Source organism: Serinus canaria, chromosome 4A (genome assembly GCF_022539315.1).
Source record: "Serinus canaria isolate serCan28SL12 chromosome 4A, serCan2020, whole genome shotgun sequence".
NCBI lineage: Eukaryota > Metazoa > Chordata > Aves > Passeriformes > Fringillidae > Serinus > Serinus canaria.
The window spans coordinates 12,771,485-12,787,026 of record NC_066318.1 but is presented as its reverse complement, the minus strand read 5'-3'; the positions used below and the strand labels follow the sequence as shown (position 1 = coordinate 12,787,026).

At 39.9% G+C, this 15,542-nt stretch overlaps 1 protein-coding gene across 4 annotated transcripts in view; it reads left to right on the top strand.

Moving 5' to 3' along the window:
- Nucleotides 1-15,542, top strand: part of AFF2 (ALF transcription elongation factor 2) — a 324,933-nt gene that overhangs the window by 202,096 nt on the left and 107,295 nt on the right. The gene's annotated exons all lie outside the window — the stretch shown is intronic.

Sequence of the window (15,542 nt, the reverse complement as noted above, 5' to 3'; positions counted from 1 at the left end):
GCATGAGCTTATTTCTCCAAAGGTAACTAAAACCTAGCTCTGCTCATAATCTTGTCCTGGTGTTCAGGTGTTCTCTGTAGTCCTTAAAAATTAGCCATAAACCAGTTTTATGTTTCCAGTGCTTATTACTGTTTCTTCTTTTTAAGCATTAGCTAACAGAGGTATGTGTGAAAGATGAGTTTATTAAGCAGAAATAATGCTGATTTTAGTTCTACAGCTTGCCAAAATTAAATCACTTTTATGCTTCTCTCATCAGATACTAAGCCTCTTACAATAGAAAATGCAACCCAATGAACAGATGATGCAGGAATTTTATACATTCATACAGTGAGAGTAAAAGACATCATACAGAATGATTCTGCTAGCTGGTGTTGAAAAGCTGGTCTTGAGTTTCATACACTTTGAAACAGCTGAAAATCACAGATGATCTATAAATATGACAGTTGAAAATTGTGAAAGAGCTAATTCTCCATTGTGTCAAACCATTTTTCTTTGGTGCTTCTCTGGTGTAAGGCTGCAGTAGTGTAGCAGTGAGTGGAGAATGAATTGTTTTTTACTTTTATCCCAGGTTCTCTAATTTGCAAACAGGAGCAAAATAGCATCTCTGAACAGTAGGCTATTGTTTTATGCCTATGAAAATGTGTGGGTCTGATTTCAGTGCAGAGCTGCTGGGTTTTTTAGTGTTAAGTGTTCCAAAGTACTGAATGCAGAACTGCACTAGCTTAACTGACAGTTGTGTAAATACAATATGTTCATTTAAAATTACTTCAAAATTATTCTAGTGGTTGCCCTTAATCTACTAAAGATACAATTTTAAAAATCCCTATAGGGGAAGAAAAATCAATGTGGAGATATCTAGTCAAGTTTTAAAAATGAATTTAAATATACTGATTCTTAGTGCAGGTTTGTGCACACAAAAGGGCTGGTTGGAGTTCAGTGGTGTGTCTGTGACTGTGTGGGAGGTACAGGACTAGTGTAGATGTGGGTGCTGAATCCATTGATGTACTCTGCAGGCTCTGAAGTCCAGTTCTTTACTCATAAACTCAAGTCATGGAAGTGTTCATTCCAATACAGTTTGTTGAGTAAACCTTTACAAAACTGTGGCTGAGCGAATGATCAAATTTTAAAATGAAATAGTTTTTTTTCAGATTAAAGGAGAATTGGATAGAAATGCTAATGGTATTTAGATTAATTTGCATGAATAGCATTTATTTATTAAACTTAGTAACAAATTAATTTTTGCCCTTTGCTGTTTGGCTTCCAGTAATGACTTGGTTTTTTGTGAAGACTCTAGCCAACTGTATCCACAGTTCTTGGTAACAGGATGGGTGCATTCATGTTTCAGAACATCGAAGGGATCCAAATCTAGCATCAAGCACATTCCATAGTAAAAAAAAAAAAAGGGAAAAATATTATTGCATCCTAAAATTATTTTTTCTCTAAAAGCAAATGTATTTGGATTCCACTGTGAAAAATATTTTAGTGAGTGTACCATAAAATACAATATTTCAATAGTTTGTAACCAACAGTAATAGACTTGTCAATCATGGTTTATAGTTATAAGCCGAATTTCAAAAGAACAGTGCTTCAGAGCTCAGTGGTATATAGTGCATTTAATGGGACCAAAGCTCTCTATAGGAAGCCTGATATAAAATCCGAAGACACTGAGTACATTTTATGAACCAGTTGTTCTCTGTTCTGCTGCTTGATCTAAAGTTCCAGTACTATCAATCAGATTTCTGCTGCAATGAACTGCCTTCTTACGGTGGGTGATAGATTTTACACATGAGAGATCAGAGCTGCAATAAAGCTACTTTTATTTTTAGCTTCCAAATGAAGATCAGCTAACCCATTACTATCACTTTTTCTCTTTTACTGCAGAAAAATTGTTAAGGCAGCTTCTAAGAATTTCCACAGGGCTTTGGGAGGTTAGAAGGCAGTCCACTGTGAGGCTTGGTATTACGAGGCCAATGTGTTTCTTTAGATCTGTGTGTGCAGTTACCACCACCTTCATGGGGAATTGCACTACTTGAGCACATAATGAAATTAAAGCAGGAGTGGGACAGAAAGATGTAATGGTATCAGGAAGAGCTGGATAGTGCAGTCCAAACAAACCCTGAGAGGTAGGCAGCTCCTGCAGTCATTGTGTATTTTAATGACAGAGTGTTTATCAGATTGCAGTTGTAAAAAGGAGGATTTAGTCTCTCTAACACTGGTTGGTTTGGGGGATATTGCCGTGTATGAGTGAAATGACAGTCCAGCTTATCCTCAGTAACATCTGTTGCTGCACTCTCAGCCACACACTGTGGTCTTACTGACTTCAAAAATCTATCCCCCACCAATTACATAGTTTGTCAGTCCATATTTCAGTTTGATCAAATCTGGCTGAATTTGACTCTGTTCATCTGTATGCTTCGTTAGAGTCCATTTGACCTGGATATGTTTCTAGCTGTTACCCAACTTTTTTAAGTTCATGTGCAATTTAAGTGAAACTTAAATTATCTTTTCCATTTACATTGGTCCTAGTGACAGTCTTGTAGATACCACTGGCTTTGTTAGAGATCCAAAGGAGTTGGTAATAATGTGCTTGCATTCCCCACCATGCTGAGTTCTACCATGACTGCCTGAGGGGTGAATGCAGCACAGAGATACTTGACCTTCATGATGCTGCATCCTGCTCCAGCAGCCAAGCTGTCTGTGTGTCATGGCAGGGTTCAGGTGTAGGGACATTGGGGTCACAGAAGATCAGACCAAAGGGATGTATGATTTTTGCAAGATAACCTCTCAGGTGCACACTTCTGGGGGAAAAAATGACTGCAAGGTGGATTAATTTACCAGGGGGAAAAAATGACTGCAAGGTGGATTAATTTACCAATGTGTTGCTGTTGTAGAGGGATGCAAGATGCATGGCTTCTTGTCCAAGCAGAGCTTTCTGAAATGCAAATTTCATCCTTTTTATAATGTTTCAGTATACTTTGTTACATCCACATTCTGAATAAACCCAATCCAAAGATCAGTGGGTAAAATAGAAGATAGAGTAGTTAGGATTTTTTGAAATTCTGCACCTGTGCACACGAGAACATGGACTTATAACTAACCTCAGCTCCTAAGTTGCGCTCAAAAATCTTGAAAATGAAATTTTCAACACTGATGTGCGTGCATGTGTGCGTACTGTGGTGAATTTTTACAGCTGAAATCAGGCTATGTAAAACTGAGTACTTGGTTTCCCTTTTTGTAATTTCAAATTCACTGCAAATCTCCGCTGGGCATTGTGTGGTCAGTTTTCAGCCAGTCTGCTCTGATTAGTTTATTGTGAAGCAGAGTAAGCAGGAACAGATAAGGTGCAACCAATTGCACTGCAAAGGATTTTCTGTCAGCTTCCATGAATTTGAGGGGATGGCCTCAGCTCATGACTTGGGTTTCTGTTATATAATTGCCATTGCAAGTATGTCATCCTCAAACATCCAGTCCTTTTGTTCTGTTTTGGTTGTTAGCATTTGGCCTTTGTCCAGTTGGAAACTACCCAGAACCTTTTTAATCAAGCACATCCTGTGTTTTGAAATCATACTGCAGAGTAGTCTTGGGTAGTTTCCATAAAAGCCTAGCTAAAAAGAAGAATGTAATCATAATGGTATTCTTCCCCTGTCATAAAATTACTTCCTATACTTACTGTATTAATTCAGTATTAAAAGGCCCTTCTCATGGGCTCGGTGAACTACCGGAAACCATTAAAAACTTAGGGCAGCAAATTTTTATAGATCAGACAAAACCAACTTGTTTTATCTTTATGGAGTTTTTGTTATCCATCATATTTAATGATACACAACCTGTGTGTGGAGTAGAGAGCAGCTAAATACAGGGAGCTTAAAACTAAAGCAAGCAGTTTTGTGATATTTCAGCAAGGATTTTCCTAAGTGTGTTCAGCACAGCTTTCAGTTGGGCCAGGATTTCACTTCACAGTTCCAAAAAATTCAAATAAATTCCAGTACTTTCCTAATCCCAAATATTATCATAATACTTGATGGAAGCGTGTTTGAAAATGGAAATGTGCTTCTCGACATCTAAATACTTTTCATAAGTATCTAATGGCTTTTTGGAAGATCTCCTCTGTGTCAGGGACAGCCACCTGGGAACATAGAAAACAAAATTTGGCAGCATGTGCAAGCTATGAATTAAAGGTAATTCACGGTTTGAAATGAATCAGCATGAGGTCCTTATGGAGAGTAATCAGACATCAAGAGGATTTTACACCAAGTATTGGATATTGCAACAACAAGGAATGTTGTTATTCAGAACTATTCAGAACATTCAAATCAAGAAGCACTGATGAATTCTTAACCTGGAAAGAAATCAGTTTAAAAAAACAAGAGAAAAAAAAGGGATTCATTCCATGTTCATGCATAATTTCCAAAAATGTACCAGGAACCAAAAATGTAAAATTCATCTCCAGCTGGCATAGGAAGCAGGTTTCTATTTGTGTATCCACTCTCTATCAGTGTTGCAGCCACAATGCAGCCCAGGTGTAATACACAGGAGAAGCTGAAGTGTTCCTATTTCTAATTAGTTTTTAGCTGACCATAACAAAGCGTGAGAGCACCAGTTGAGCCCTCAGGGGTGACAGCCAGCTTTTTGTCACAGCCTACCTTCACGTGGCCAGCCTGAATCATTGCACTGAGCTCTGCCTGTTTGTTGGAAGTAGGAAGTTCCAAAGATATTCCCTCTGGGTAAAGTGGGAAAGTCAAGACTTCCAGGGCCTCTCACTGCCATGTACAAATTATGATAAGTGAAACAACGGTGGCATGTAATTGGATCTCCATTAATCTTTAGAGAGCTCCAGTGCACTGTATTAAAGGGACAAACAGCAGATGAAAATAGAAGCGTCTCTTTTGAGAAATGTCACTCATCTTTCATATTTACTGTTTTGTTTTCTATGCTAGAAGTTTTCTTTGAATCCTTTTCCCTGGTAAATTCTTGGGTTTGAAGCAATGATAATCAGTCCAGACTGTTGCTTTGTTCCTCACTGCTGCAGGCTTTGCCTTTTGAGCAAAGTACAAAGTAATTTGGAATGAAATATACAAGTGTTTCCTATGGACAGTTGCCTATAGAAGCAAACTTGCAAAATATTTCAGCTGATGTGAAAAACGTGAAAATCCAGTGTCATAATTAAAAGCCCTTCATCTCTGAAGATAAGCCCATAATTCAAAATAATTTCTAAATTAGGCTTTTAATTTGTTTTCATTATTTAGCTGGCTTACATACAGTTTAACCTCCCTGTCAAAATAAAGTTATTTCCTAATACATTCTTTTCCATGATCTCTTTCTCCTGACATGTTTATAAATCAGTTTAAAAAATTGTGGGAACCGAACTAAATTAATTCTGTGATATTTTGCTGATCAATTTTTAATAATTTTTCTTGCCTATCAGAGGCTCACTGCCTTTAAGGCTGCCTGAATCAAGCAACCAACTGAATTCTCGCCAGCACTGCTGATTGTGACTCAAGTGAGCACTGAACCATTTGAATTTCTTCTGATACTGTATAACCCCCATTAAAAATTCAGCATTTATTTGCCCTAACTAACGAGTAGCAGTTGAAATACTTTGTTCTCAAGCAGGATGCACTCCTGTGTCAGTGCCAAGTGCATGCAGTCGCTGAACTGCGACCACTGAAATGTCAGCATTAATAGAGAGAGGTACACGACACACAGTAACATGTTTGGATTCCTGATGTATTTCCTTGTCTGCTACATATCATTTCCCATTTTGGAAAGTGGTTAGACTGCAAATCTGCCACAGGTTTCCCTGTATTTAAAGAGCTTTTTCACAGGCAGCAGCATATGTTGTGCCTTTATGGCTTCAGGCCAGTCTCAAACTGACCTCCCAATTTACATTTCTGTGGGATGGAGTCACTTCCGAACTTCAGTGCAACTTCAAACATTCATTTTGAAAAACAAATGCGCTCAGTAAATCCAAAAATTTAAATCAGGATAGAGCAGAGGAAGCCACCACACTTGGTCCCTCTCCCAGCCATTTGTTTTGTGACCCACACTTGCTGATAAAAGACATACACATGAACTTCTTGCTTGGCTTTCTGGCTCCCATAATTTGGACCTCACCATGTTCCCTTTGTCTTAGCTCTGACCTGTCAGTAAATTTCTGGTCCAGAGCCAAGCCATTTTTCTCTCTGGCTTTTTTTCTTCCTGATGCCCTTTGCTCCAGTCTCTTTCATTCTTCCTGTCATGGCTTAGGCTTTAGTAGCCCAAGACAGAGAAATTTGTCACCCAGATTCATCTGCACCATGCTGCAAAATAGTCAGAATCGGAAATGGGTGGTAAGTTTGGGAGAAGAATGGATTTTGCCAGGAAGCTTGGCATTCATAATAACAGAGTGGTCTTGAAACTCCCAATTTGTGTCCTAAATACCCTAGGTAAGACTAAGAGCCACTTTTCCTAATATACCAACTTAATCCTTTGCATCTTTCCTCTGAATCCCTCTGACAACCCCAGTAATCCACCACATTTTTCTCAGCTTCACAGTCTCTATCCAGAGGAACTTCTATTGCTACCATTATCCTTTGGGCAGAGGGCTCAGCAGGACTCCAAAGCCTATCAATTTTCTGGCCAGAAGGCTTATTTTTTATGAAGTGAAGTTCTCACAACACCCCACGGGGCAAGGCCACGCTCACTGCATTATGCTCTGTCTTGGACAGAGCCCTTGGAGCCACAGATTCAGAATAGTTGTACCTTACAAATACATCCTCTCAAATGATAAAAAAGGAAAATATTGCCCACTGCTGGGCTAATTATTGCTTTAAATTCCCAGAGGAAGAGCTGCTTCGCTCACTTGTGTCCATACATCTCAGAAAATTTGTTTTGAGACTTTCCTAATGCTGCAAATGCAGCTTTCCAAGAAAATGTAGCCCAGGAGGAGGAGGAGGGAGATGTCTATAGCCTTGCTTCAGTAGGTACAAACCAATCCTTTAATTAATATCCATCTTGTGGAAACCCACGAGGAAGTGATTTAGCTTTAAGGAAATTGTCCCTTGCTGGAAAGTCTTGTTTATTCAAAATGCTTCACAAAAAGATCCTTACAGGTTTTGAAACAAAGATGTTGATTCATCCACCTCATATTGTCAGGGAAGATGTAAGTGCAGCTGTCAGGCTCATCTGAGCCTGCAGAAGCAGTAAATGCCTGCAGTAATGAGGGGATTGCTTTCACAGCTATTTACCTGTTAGACTCTACTAAGTATTTGCTTTTTGGGTGTCCCTGCTTACTTAAATGCACACAACTGTGTTTTAAGGACATAGATATGCTTTTTTAGCAGAGAGAGGAATGTGAATCGGTGCTGCCCATATTTGCTTTAGCATGAATTTCAATAGCTCCAGACAAATTCGGAAGCCCATACAAATCACAGAGCTTCAAGTCTGGCTGTGTGCTAGACTGGAATTTTTTGTTAGGTCAGACCTTTATCTCAGCTTCTTTTTGTGGCTCCTTATGGGGAGATTGAAGAGGAACTGAAACTGGTGACCTGTCTTGACCTTTAGTACTGGATTAAAATTCCAACTTGCTGCCATGGCAACGGGCCTTGAAAATTAGATCCTGACAGAAGCAGGGAGAAACTTAAAACTGCAACTGCTGCACTGAACTGAAGAAAGGTTGCTTACAAATGTCAGTGACAGGCTCTTAATTGAAATAATCTGCCTTTCCCTATACCAAAAAGAAAAAAAAAAGAAAGGAAGAGAGAAAGGAAAGGCAAAAACCAAACAAACAAGCAGAACCCCCAAAAAATTGTGACTTGATTTTTCTTTAGGCAAAAATCTCTTGCAATTCAGAGCTCACGCTGCTGAATCCAGCAGACTGTGACATTTGAGGTGGCAGCAAGAGAACCTGCGTGGTGAGAAGGGAGCCAGACATGCACTTGCAAAGGTCTGAACCCCCCAGACCAGACTGGCAGCAGGAGCCAGACAGTGGCCAGTGTTAAATCACAGGCTAACTTTCTATTTTCTTCTCTTTAACCTGACACAAGGGATCAAAAGAGACATCACAGTGTCTCCTCTGACTCCAAGGATCCATGCAATTATCTGTTCTGTAGATGGAAAGGGATAAACATAAGCTAGATAGTGCTATTTCAGATCAAGTGTGATAAAAGTTACTCATTTTCCAATCTAATCAATGCAACAGTCAGAGGGAGATAATAGTGCAAGTCCTTCACTGCTAAAGGAGGTTAAGTTGTTTTTTTCCCCATGGAGAGCAGAATGCAGCAGTAGCCTGGAGGGAGAAGGTGCTGAGGGTCACCTCAAGGATTTCCTGCTCTTTTTCCATTTATCTGGGAATACCCCTCATCCCAAAATCAAACAATCCTGCAGATCAGTTTGCAGCACAATCTCCTGTAAACCTGTGGCTTTCCTCACTCTCCCCAGGGTCCTGAGGATGCTCTGAGGGCCCTGCTCACCTTCCCAAGGTCACAAAGGAGCAGAACAAGCCCCCATCACACAGAGGAATGCTGCATCCTAGCAGCAGCCAGGCATATCTTTCTAGAGTCCTGGTAGGGATTGCTGACAAAAACAAAACAAAACAAAACAAAAAACAAACAAACAAAACCATCAGGTTTTATATATCAGAAAAAGGATGTTTCTTAATGGAAAAATGGAGTTGAATTGGATTAGCTGTTCTGTAGAGTTAGGTAACTGCTGTGGAATCAGACTAGTACCATATAGAGCTAGGTGCAAATTTAACAGCTATGGCTAAAATTGTGGAAGACATTGTTTGGCCAAAGCTTAGTGTCCAAATCCCAAGGCCATGCTTGGAGTCTAAATTCAAGTAGAAGGCATGGAAAAATACTACCTTTGGTTTTCTTAAGACTGTACTGCCCAAGTACTGGAATTGTTATATTTGGAGTAGTTTAGAATTAGAGGATCAGAGGAAATGTTGGGGATGTTTACAAACACAAAATTTTGCTTAATGGGGTTTGTATTGTTCTTTGCATGGTTTAGAAAATGTTTATCACTAATAGTGTCCATTATCAAGGCAGAAAAGCATTAAGCAAGTGCAGGATGCATTCAAATAATGCATTATATTATCTTAACAAATAATTGTATTAACAAAACCCCCCATTTCTGGAGTAGACACTTGGTACACAGTAAAAAGCAAGTGAGTAGATGAGCAGTTTTCTAACAAAGGAAAATCAAAGCCACTTAACATTTCTCAGGCTCTGAGTTATGTGCTTCAGACAGTTAAAAATAGAGGCCATTATTTGAAATTTGAAGTGTCAAATTAATTCCTAGAGTAAGTTAGTTACTTCAGAGGACTTGCTGTCAGAGATGAATTTGGCCCATCCAGCTCTACACTTGCCACTGTTACATTTCCTGAAAAACACCACTAATTCTGCCTTAATTACTGTCAGACTGGACTATGGAGCCCTGGAGTGTCTGGCAATAAACTTGTGTTTTGCTGGGAGGGCAGGTAAAGAACCATTTAAATCGGTTTTTGAAATAAGCATGAAAGCTCTGAAGATGTACTGTTGTAGTGCAGACTGTATATCAAAATATATAACCATCTAGTTGCAACAATGGCTTTGTAAACACATTACTGAGCAAACTATGAAAAGTAATCCACCAAGGGGCTGTTTCCTTAACTCATAAGCATGAAGTTAAGAGACCAGTGCCATAAAGTAGATGTGTGCTGTTAAAAAATACTTCCTTTTATGTGAGATTATTTTGTGTTAAGTCAAATAGATTATTCCTTTTTTATCTTGAGATGCATATCCTTTAATACTTGAAAATAGTTGTGTTTAAGAGAAAAATCAGCTGTCTTTAGAAAATCTATGAATAATTCATTAATATGGGAGCATGGGGCAAACCATGCTTGAGGGTAGGATGAAGGTGCCCTGGTGCTCCTCACGTGGGCAGAGTTCAGCAGTCCTGCCACAGCTATCCACTGGCTTTTTGTGGAATTACAGAATTGTGAGGGATGAGGAGAAAAGCCTCAGCACTGTCATTCCTTTCAGCTGCCTGCAGGCATGGCCTGAGGGTGGTCAGAGCTCCCCTCCTGGGGCAGGCAGAGCTCCTCACTCGAGCCCAGTGGTGCCTTGCTGAGCTCCCAGCTGCTCCAGGGCAGCAGGGCATCCCCAGGAGGAGCACAGTGTCTCACAGATGTTTTGGAGGCCACCACTCCTAACTGATCCTGGCACATCTGTCAGTCACTTGCACATCACTTCCCTCTCTGTCAGAGCCCTGGACCAGCTCAGAGCAGCCTGCTGTACATGAGCAAGGCAGGAGGGAAGCTGTGCCACAGGAGCAGCTCTGAGCCCTCCCTGCCATCCTGGCTGGGGAGCCTTCCCACCACTCAGCAGCCAGGGATGATGTCAGGAAGGAGCAGGGGAGCACAGCCAGGGCATGGTCTGAGCTCTGGGTGGATGAGCCTGTCTGCATTTACCCATCACATCTTTCAAAGCAAACAGCAGTGCTCCTGGTGACAAGGGCAGCGTGCTCAGAGAGAGTGCAGCTCCTTTCCAGAGGGATTTTGTTTGGGAAATTTCAAAACTTGAGTAAGAAAGGGTGTTAAGTGAATTATATACAGTCTGGATATGGAATTCATCTACTGTAGCCAAAACCAGGTAAGAGCTCATGTACTGCCAATTGCTGAAATTTCTTGCAGTTTTGTAGCCTGTGCAGCTATGCAAACACTGACCCAAAAATCCAATATCACCTTCCAAAGGACAGAACCTTCTGTGCTCTTTCACTTTAGCCAAAGTGTTAACCACTACTCTTCTTATTATTAATTGACTCTTGATAGTTTAAAAACAAACCCCACACAAGGACTGGTGTTGCTTGGATCCCTGGTAATATATGGTACAAAACTCACACTGATTAATACCAACGAGAGAGCATTCACTGATTTTGTTTGCTTAATCTAAGTCACTAGAAAAAGCACCTTTTTAGGAGATTAGAGAAAATTTATATAGTTGAAATCTCAGATGTGATTGGTTGAGGTGCTGTCCTTAGAAGTAATGGGGGACTGAGACTTTTCAGAGGAAAGGCCAGTATACCTGGTTATGAAGATTTTCTGGACTCATTTTTCAGTATAATGACACAGTGTTCCTGCACTGTTGTGTTTCTGGAGACAGGAGGCCTTAATAATCAGCTGCTGTTCTCTAGTAAGTTTTTTTAAAGTCCAGTCTGATAGGTAAAATTACTTCATGTGTAGCCTGCAGAACATGTGCCATGCATTGTATTAAAAAAAGAATAAAGCAAACACAATGAATCTGTTAAATCATAATGTCTCCCAAACGTGAAAAATTTGCAGATTAAAGCTCATTGAATACACATTTAAATGATAAATGATAATGGCTTGGAAAGAGTCATTATGATCTATTTCATCAATAATCCACATTTTTTGCCTTGTAACTACACCAAGGATGAATATAATGAATACTGCCTGATGAAAAAAATATTTTGTTTATGAAAGGGAATCAGAGGAAAGAAATTCTCAAATTAACAATTTTAAATGGTTGTTACTGTTTGCTTGCATTGTTTATACATAACAGATTTTCCCCATTATTAATATTAATAATTTACAGCCTCAGAGCTTGTACCCAGAAAAAAAAAACCCATGTGTAGACTTAGTATCTGAATACTCAAACTGCAGTTGATTTCACTGGGTTTTCAACAGCATAAGTAAGCAGAATGAACAGGGGTGCAGAATTAAGCCTTCAGTGTTTTCAAGTGCAGATTATTCAGTGAGTACCAAGCCCCACAAAGTTTCTGAGCAGAGTGCAGCAGGTTTGTCACAGATTTGTCATGTTTTCCTGGCAGAAACACGTGCACATTTTCTTTATTTACAGCGTGCTGGGGTTTGCTGTGCCTGCCCAGGACAGCCCTCAGGGTACTGCAGCAGTTCCCAAGTGCATTCCCTTCAGTCCAGATGGTGCCAATGTGTTCTGGCACTCACAGGCATGCACCTGTAGGAGACCAGTGGGGTTTGGTCAAGAAAATCTTCAACTTGTGCTAAAACAAAATTTCCTGCTGAGGAAAAAGGAGGGTGATGGTAGACACAAGTGTGCTTTGTTACCAGCTCCTGGTTGTAACCTCATGTGCAAGTGATCTCAGGCCTGACCAGGTTAGGACTGCAGTGGCAAGAGCCTTTAGGATTGAGCTCCTGAAGGATGTTATTAAAGCAACAGCAAAACTCTGTTTGCTATCAGGGATGACAGATTGTTTCTTTGTGGTCTATTCCCACTGAAATCAGTGGTTAAATCTGAAATTCTTGAAATCAAGTTGGTATTTTCATATGTGACACCCAAAAGCTGAATCTGCTACAAGTATGAACTGTGGTGGCCTGTCTGTGCTGCTGGATGAACTGGATGAATGAACAGTGGAGCAGATCCCAGTACCCTTAGTCATAAATGTCATCTCAGTGAACTTACCAGAGTCACTCATCTGCAGGACATGAAGGTCCTTTTCAAGAGCCATGTTTATCAAGTGTTTCTGGGCATTTTCTGTTTTCTGGGAACATACCATTGCAGATTAGCACCCTGGAGCTATTTAACAACAAAAGGCTGGTGGAATGTCATCTGCAAAAAAAGAGCAAGATCCAGTTCTAGGGCCTGCATAGTCCTCTTAAAAACATCCATGATTTAGGTAGTTCTCTTTAAAAAAATTGCCTATTTTGCTCTTTGATGTTACATAGCACACAACTCCCACTCTTTCTCTAAGATACTTTCACCATTTAAGTGGCAATCTCAGGCAGTGGGTATCTGTATAAATGCAGCATTAATAGTGTCCTGTAGTGCCACAATGTTTTGAATTATAGAGGTGGAGGGTCTTTTTAACTTTGACCACATGCTTTGTGTAAATACTCCAGTAAAACATAAGCTTGCAATGAATTTTTGTTCCCTTCTCCTCCTGAAAGCCAAGTACCAAGTTATCCCTGAAGCCGGTGGCCAAGCCTCTGGTTGGAGTGATGTCCCAGGGAGAAAGATGGGGGGGTGCTTCAGTCCCGTGTGTTAAAAACCCAGCTTTATTTTTAGGCCTTTTTCCATAATAAGATTTTCTCAAATGACTGCCTTCTTTTTAAATTTGAAAAGCTCAGTCCTAAGTTCAGGGGTAGCCCTTGGGCACTGGGGTGGAAGATCCTTGTACATATTACAGAGTGATTATTGACAGAGTTTGACTGTATTGACCCTGCTCTCCTAATTCCTAAGAAATTTTCTAAATATGCTCTTTAAAATCCCTACTAAACACTGCAGATTTTAGGTAATTCCAGAGCAGGACCTGAGATTATTGCTTTTTTACCTTCTTTCCTCCTATGCCCTTTCCCAGACTGACCAGTGCTCTGACTTTTCTTTACCAATATGTTCTAAGCAGAATGTGTGTGTTTGTCCTTCCTACAGCTTTCCCTTAGTGTTGATCCAGCACATCAGATCTGTTCTGTTGATTCAGGCACTTTCCACTCCTGTTGTAATCCATTTCAGCAATGGGCTTGCCTAGGCTAAAAATAGTAAAATAAATTTTTTTTTGCAGCAATTTGATAGCTTTGCCAATGGGTTCAGTGAAAACAGATGACATATTTAGCCTTGTATTGATAACTGAGAATGCTCTGAAAGTCTGTAAACTTTCTACCTCTCTGACTCCTCTGCATCTCTTCTCCTCCCAGCACCCTCCATGATACAGTTTCTTGCTGGAAGATTGGCTTGACTCATTTTCCCCCACTGTTAAGCTTGCACAATTGAGGGATAAAAATCCTGCTTGAATTAGTAAGGAAAAACTAAATATTTAATTTCTGCATGGGATTCTGGGGTTGATAACTTATAGCTACTCATCATATAAATTAAGTACAGTTTGTGCTTAAGTGGTTTTTTATTAGGCACTGCTGAGATTGTTAATAGCAGGTAGGTTCTTTAGGTTTTAGATAAAGTTGCTTCTATGAAGTGATTGAAAATCAAGTGATATGTGTGTCTTTAGGCAGGAAATCATTCTAAAAATTAGGAGAGGTATTTTTCCTTACTTACTGTTTCCACCTTCCATGAAAATAACTGTATCACATCAATACTCAATATACCTAGCAAACCACCAAGGCATTTTCTTTAATTTCAATCTTTTGCTATAATGGCATATTAGATGCTTCTTTTAAGGGTTAACCTTAATTCATACCAACTTTTAGAGTTCTCTCATATGTGAGTTAATAGAAAAATATTGTCCATAAAACTTTACCTAAAATTTTATTTTTGGTCATAAATTATCACAGAACATTCATCTGAATATTGAGAGGAAATATGTACTTAGAGAAAACAATTAGGTACTTTGGGTGTCTTCCTGCCCCCTTTTCCATTTTTTTCAGGAGAGAAAAAAAAAAAAAGAAGAAAGGCTAATTACAGAATTTCTCCCCAATTTTGACCAAGAAGGATGTGTGGTGGGAGGCACAGAAGCATGCAGAGGAGCTCCTCTGGGTGGTGGGGCTACTTCAGGTTGAGCTTGGCAGCATAGGAGGTTTGAATGTTGCCTGTATAGGCCTCCCAAGAGTCATCATGAGTCACAAGATGTTCAAAGATGAAAACAGGGGAGAGCAGGAAAGAAAACAGGAAAATCAGCTTAACTGTGCCCAGCCAGCATCAGCTCTGTTCCTGTTTCTGTTGCAGCTCTCTTTGCCCTAGGCTAAGGTTACCAAGTTAGGTGCCTGGTAATGGTTATTGTGCAAAACTGAACTGCTCTTTCCTGATGCACAGACTGCCTGACAACCTTACCCATGCTCCTCAGGAGTTGGCTTGTCCAGGGGTGCAGGGGGTGTTGTGATGCTTTAAGCCAAAACAGGTACTAATGATGTCACAGTGCTAGAGAGAGGGACATTCACATGGTGCAGGAATGAGCACGGAATGCAGTAGATGAAGAAATACACAGATGTTGGGGGACGATGAATTTGTTGTTAAGGCATTAGATTGATGCTTAGGAGAATTTAATTTTCATTCCAGCCTTAACAGGGGACTTCCTGTATGACCTTTAGAAAATTATGTCTCTGTTCTCAGTTTGTAAATATGAACAATGTTTTTTTCCCATTCGTTCCCTGCCCTTTCAGTTCAGAGAGCAGAGTTGCTAAAGCAAGGACTGCTGCACTCTGTGTTTGCACTGACCTCACACCAGGGCCTGGGGTCTCTCTCAGTGCAGTCACATGTCTGTGATACTACACAAAGTTGTGTGTAGGGAGAGGAAAAATGTAAAATTGAAGAGGGGATATGCATGTCACTGGTTAAGAATTTACAGAATTTAATACAGGATGATTAGACTAAACCTAATGAAAACATTGCCTGTTATAGACCAAGATTTTTGTAATTTCTGTGGACCTCTGTACCATAAGAGGCTTCTGTAAAAAAATCTTTTCGTTTAATCTCTGTTAAACTCTCATAGGACTTTTTACATAAGCTGGTGTTTAGCATGCATTTGGGATGAGTGCATTACCCAGGAGTAGTGAACTCACAAGTGAGTTATGTGGGTAATCCCAAATGAGTGCCAATAAAACTTTTATAACACATAGCATCATTATGGAATTCGTT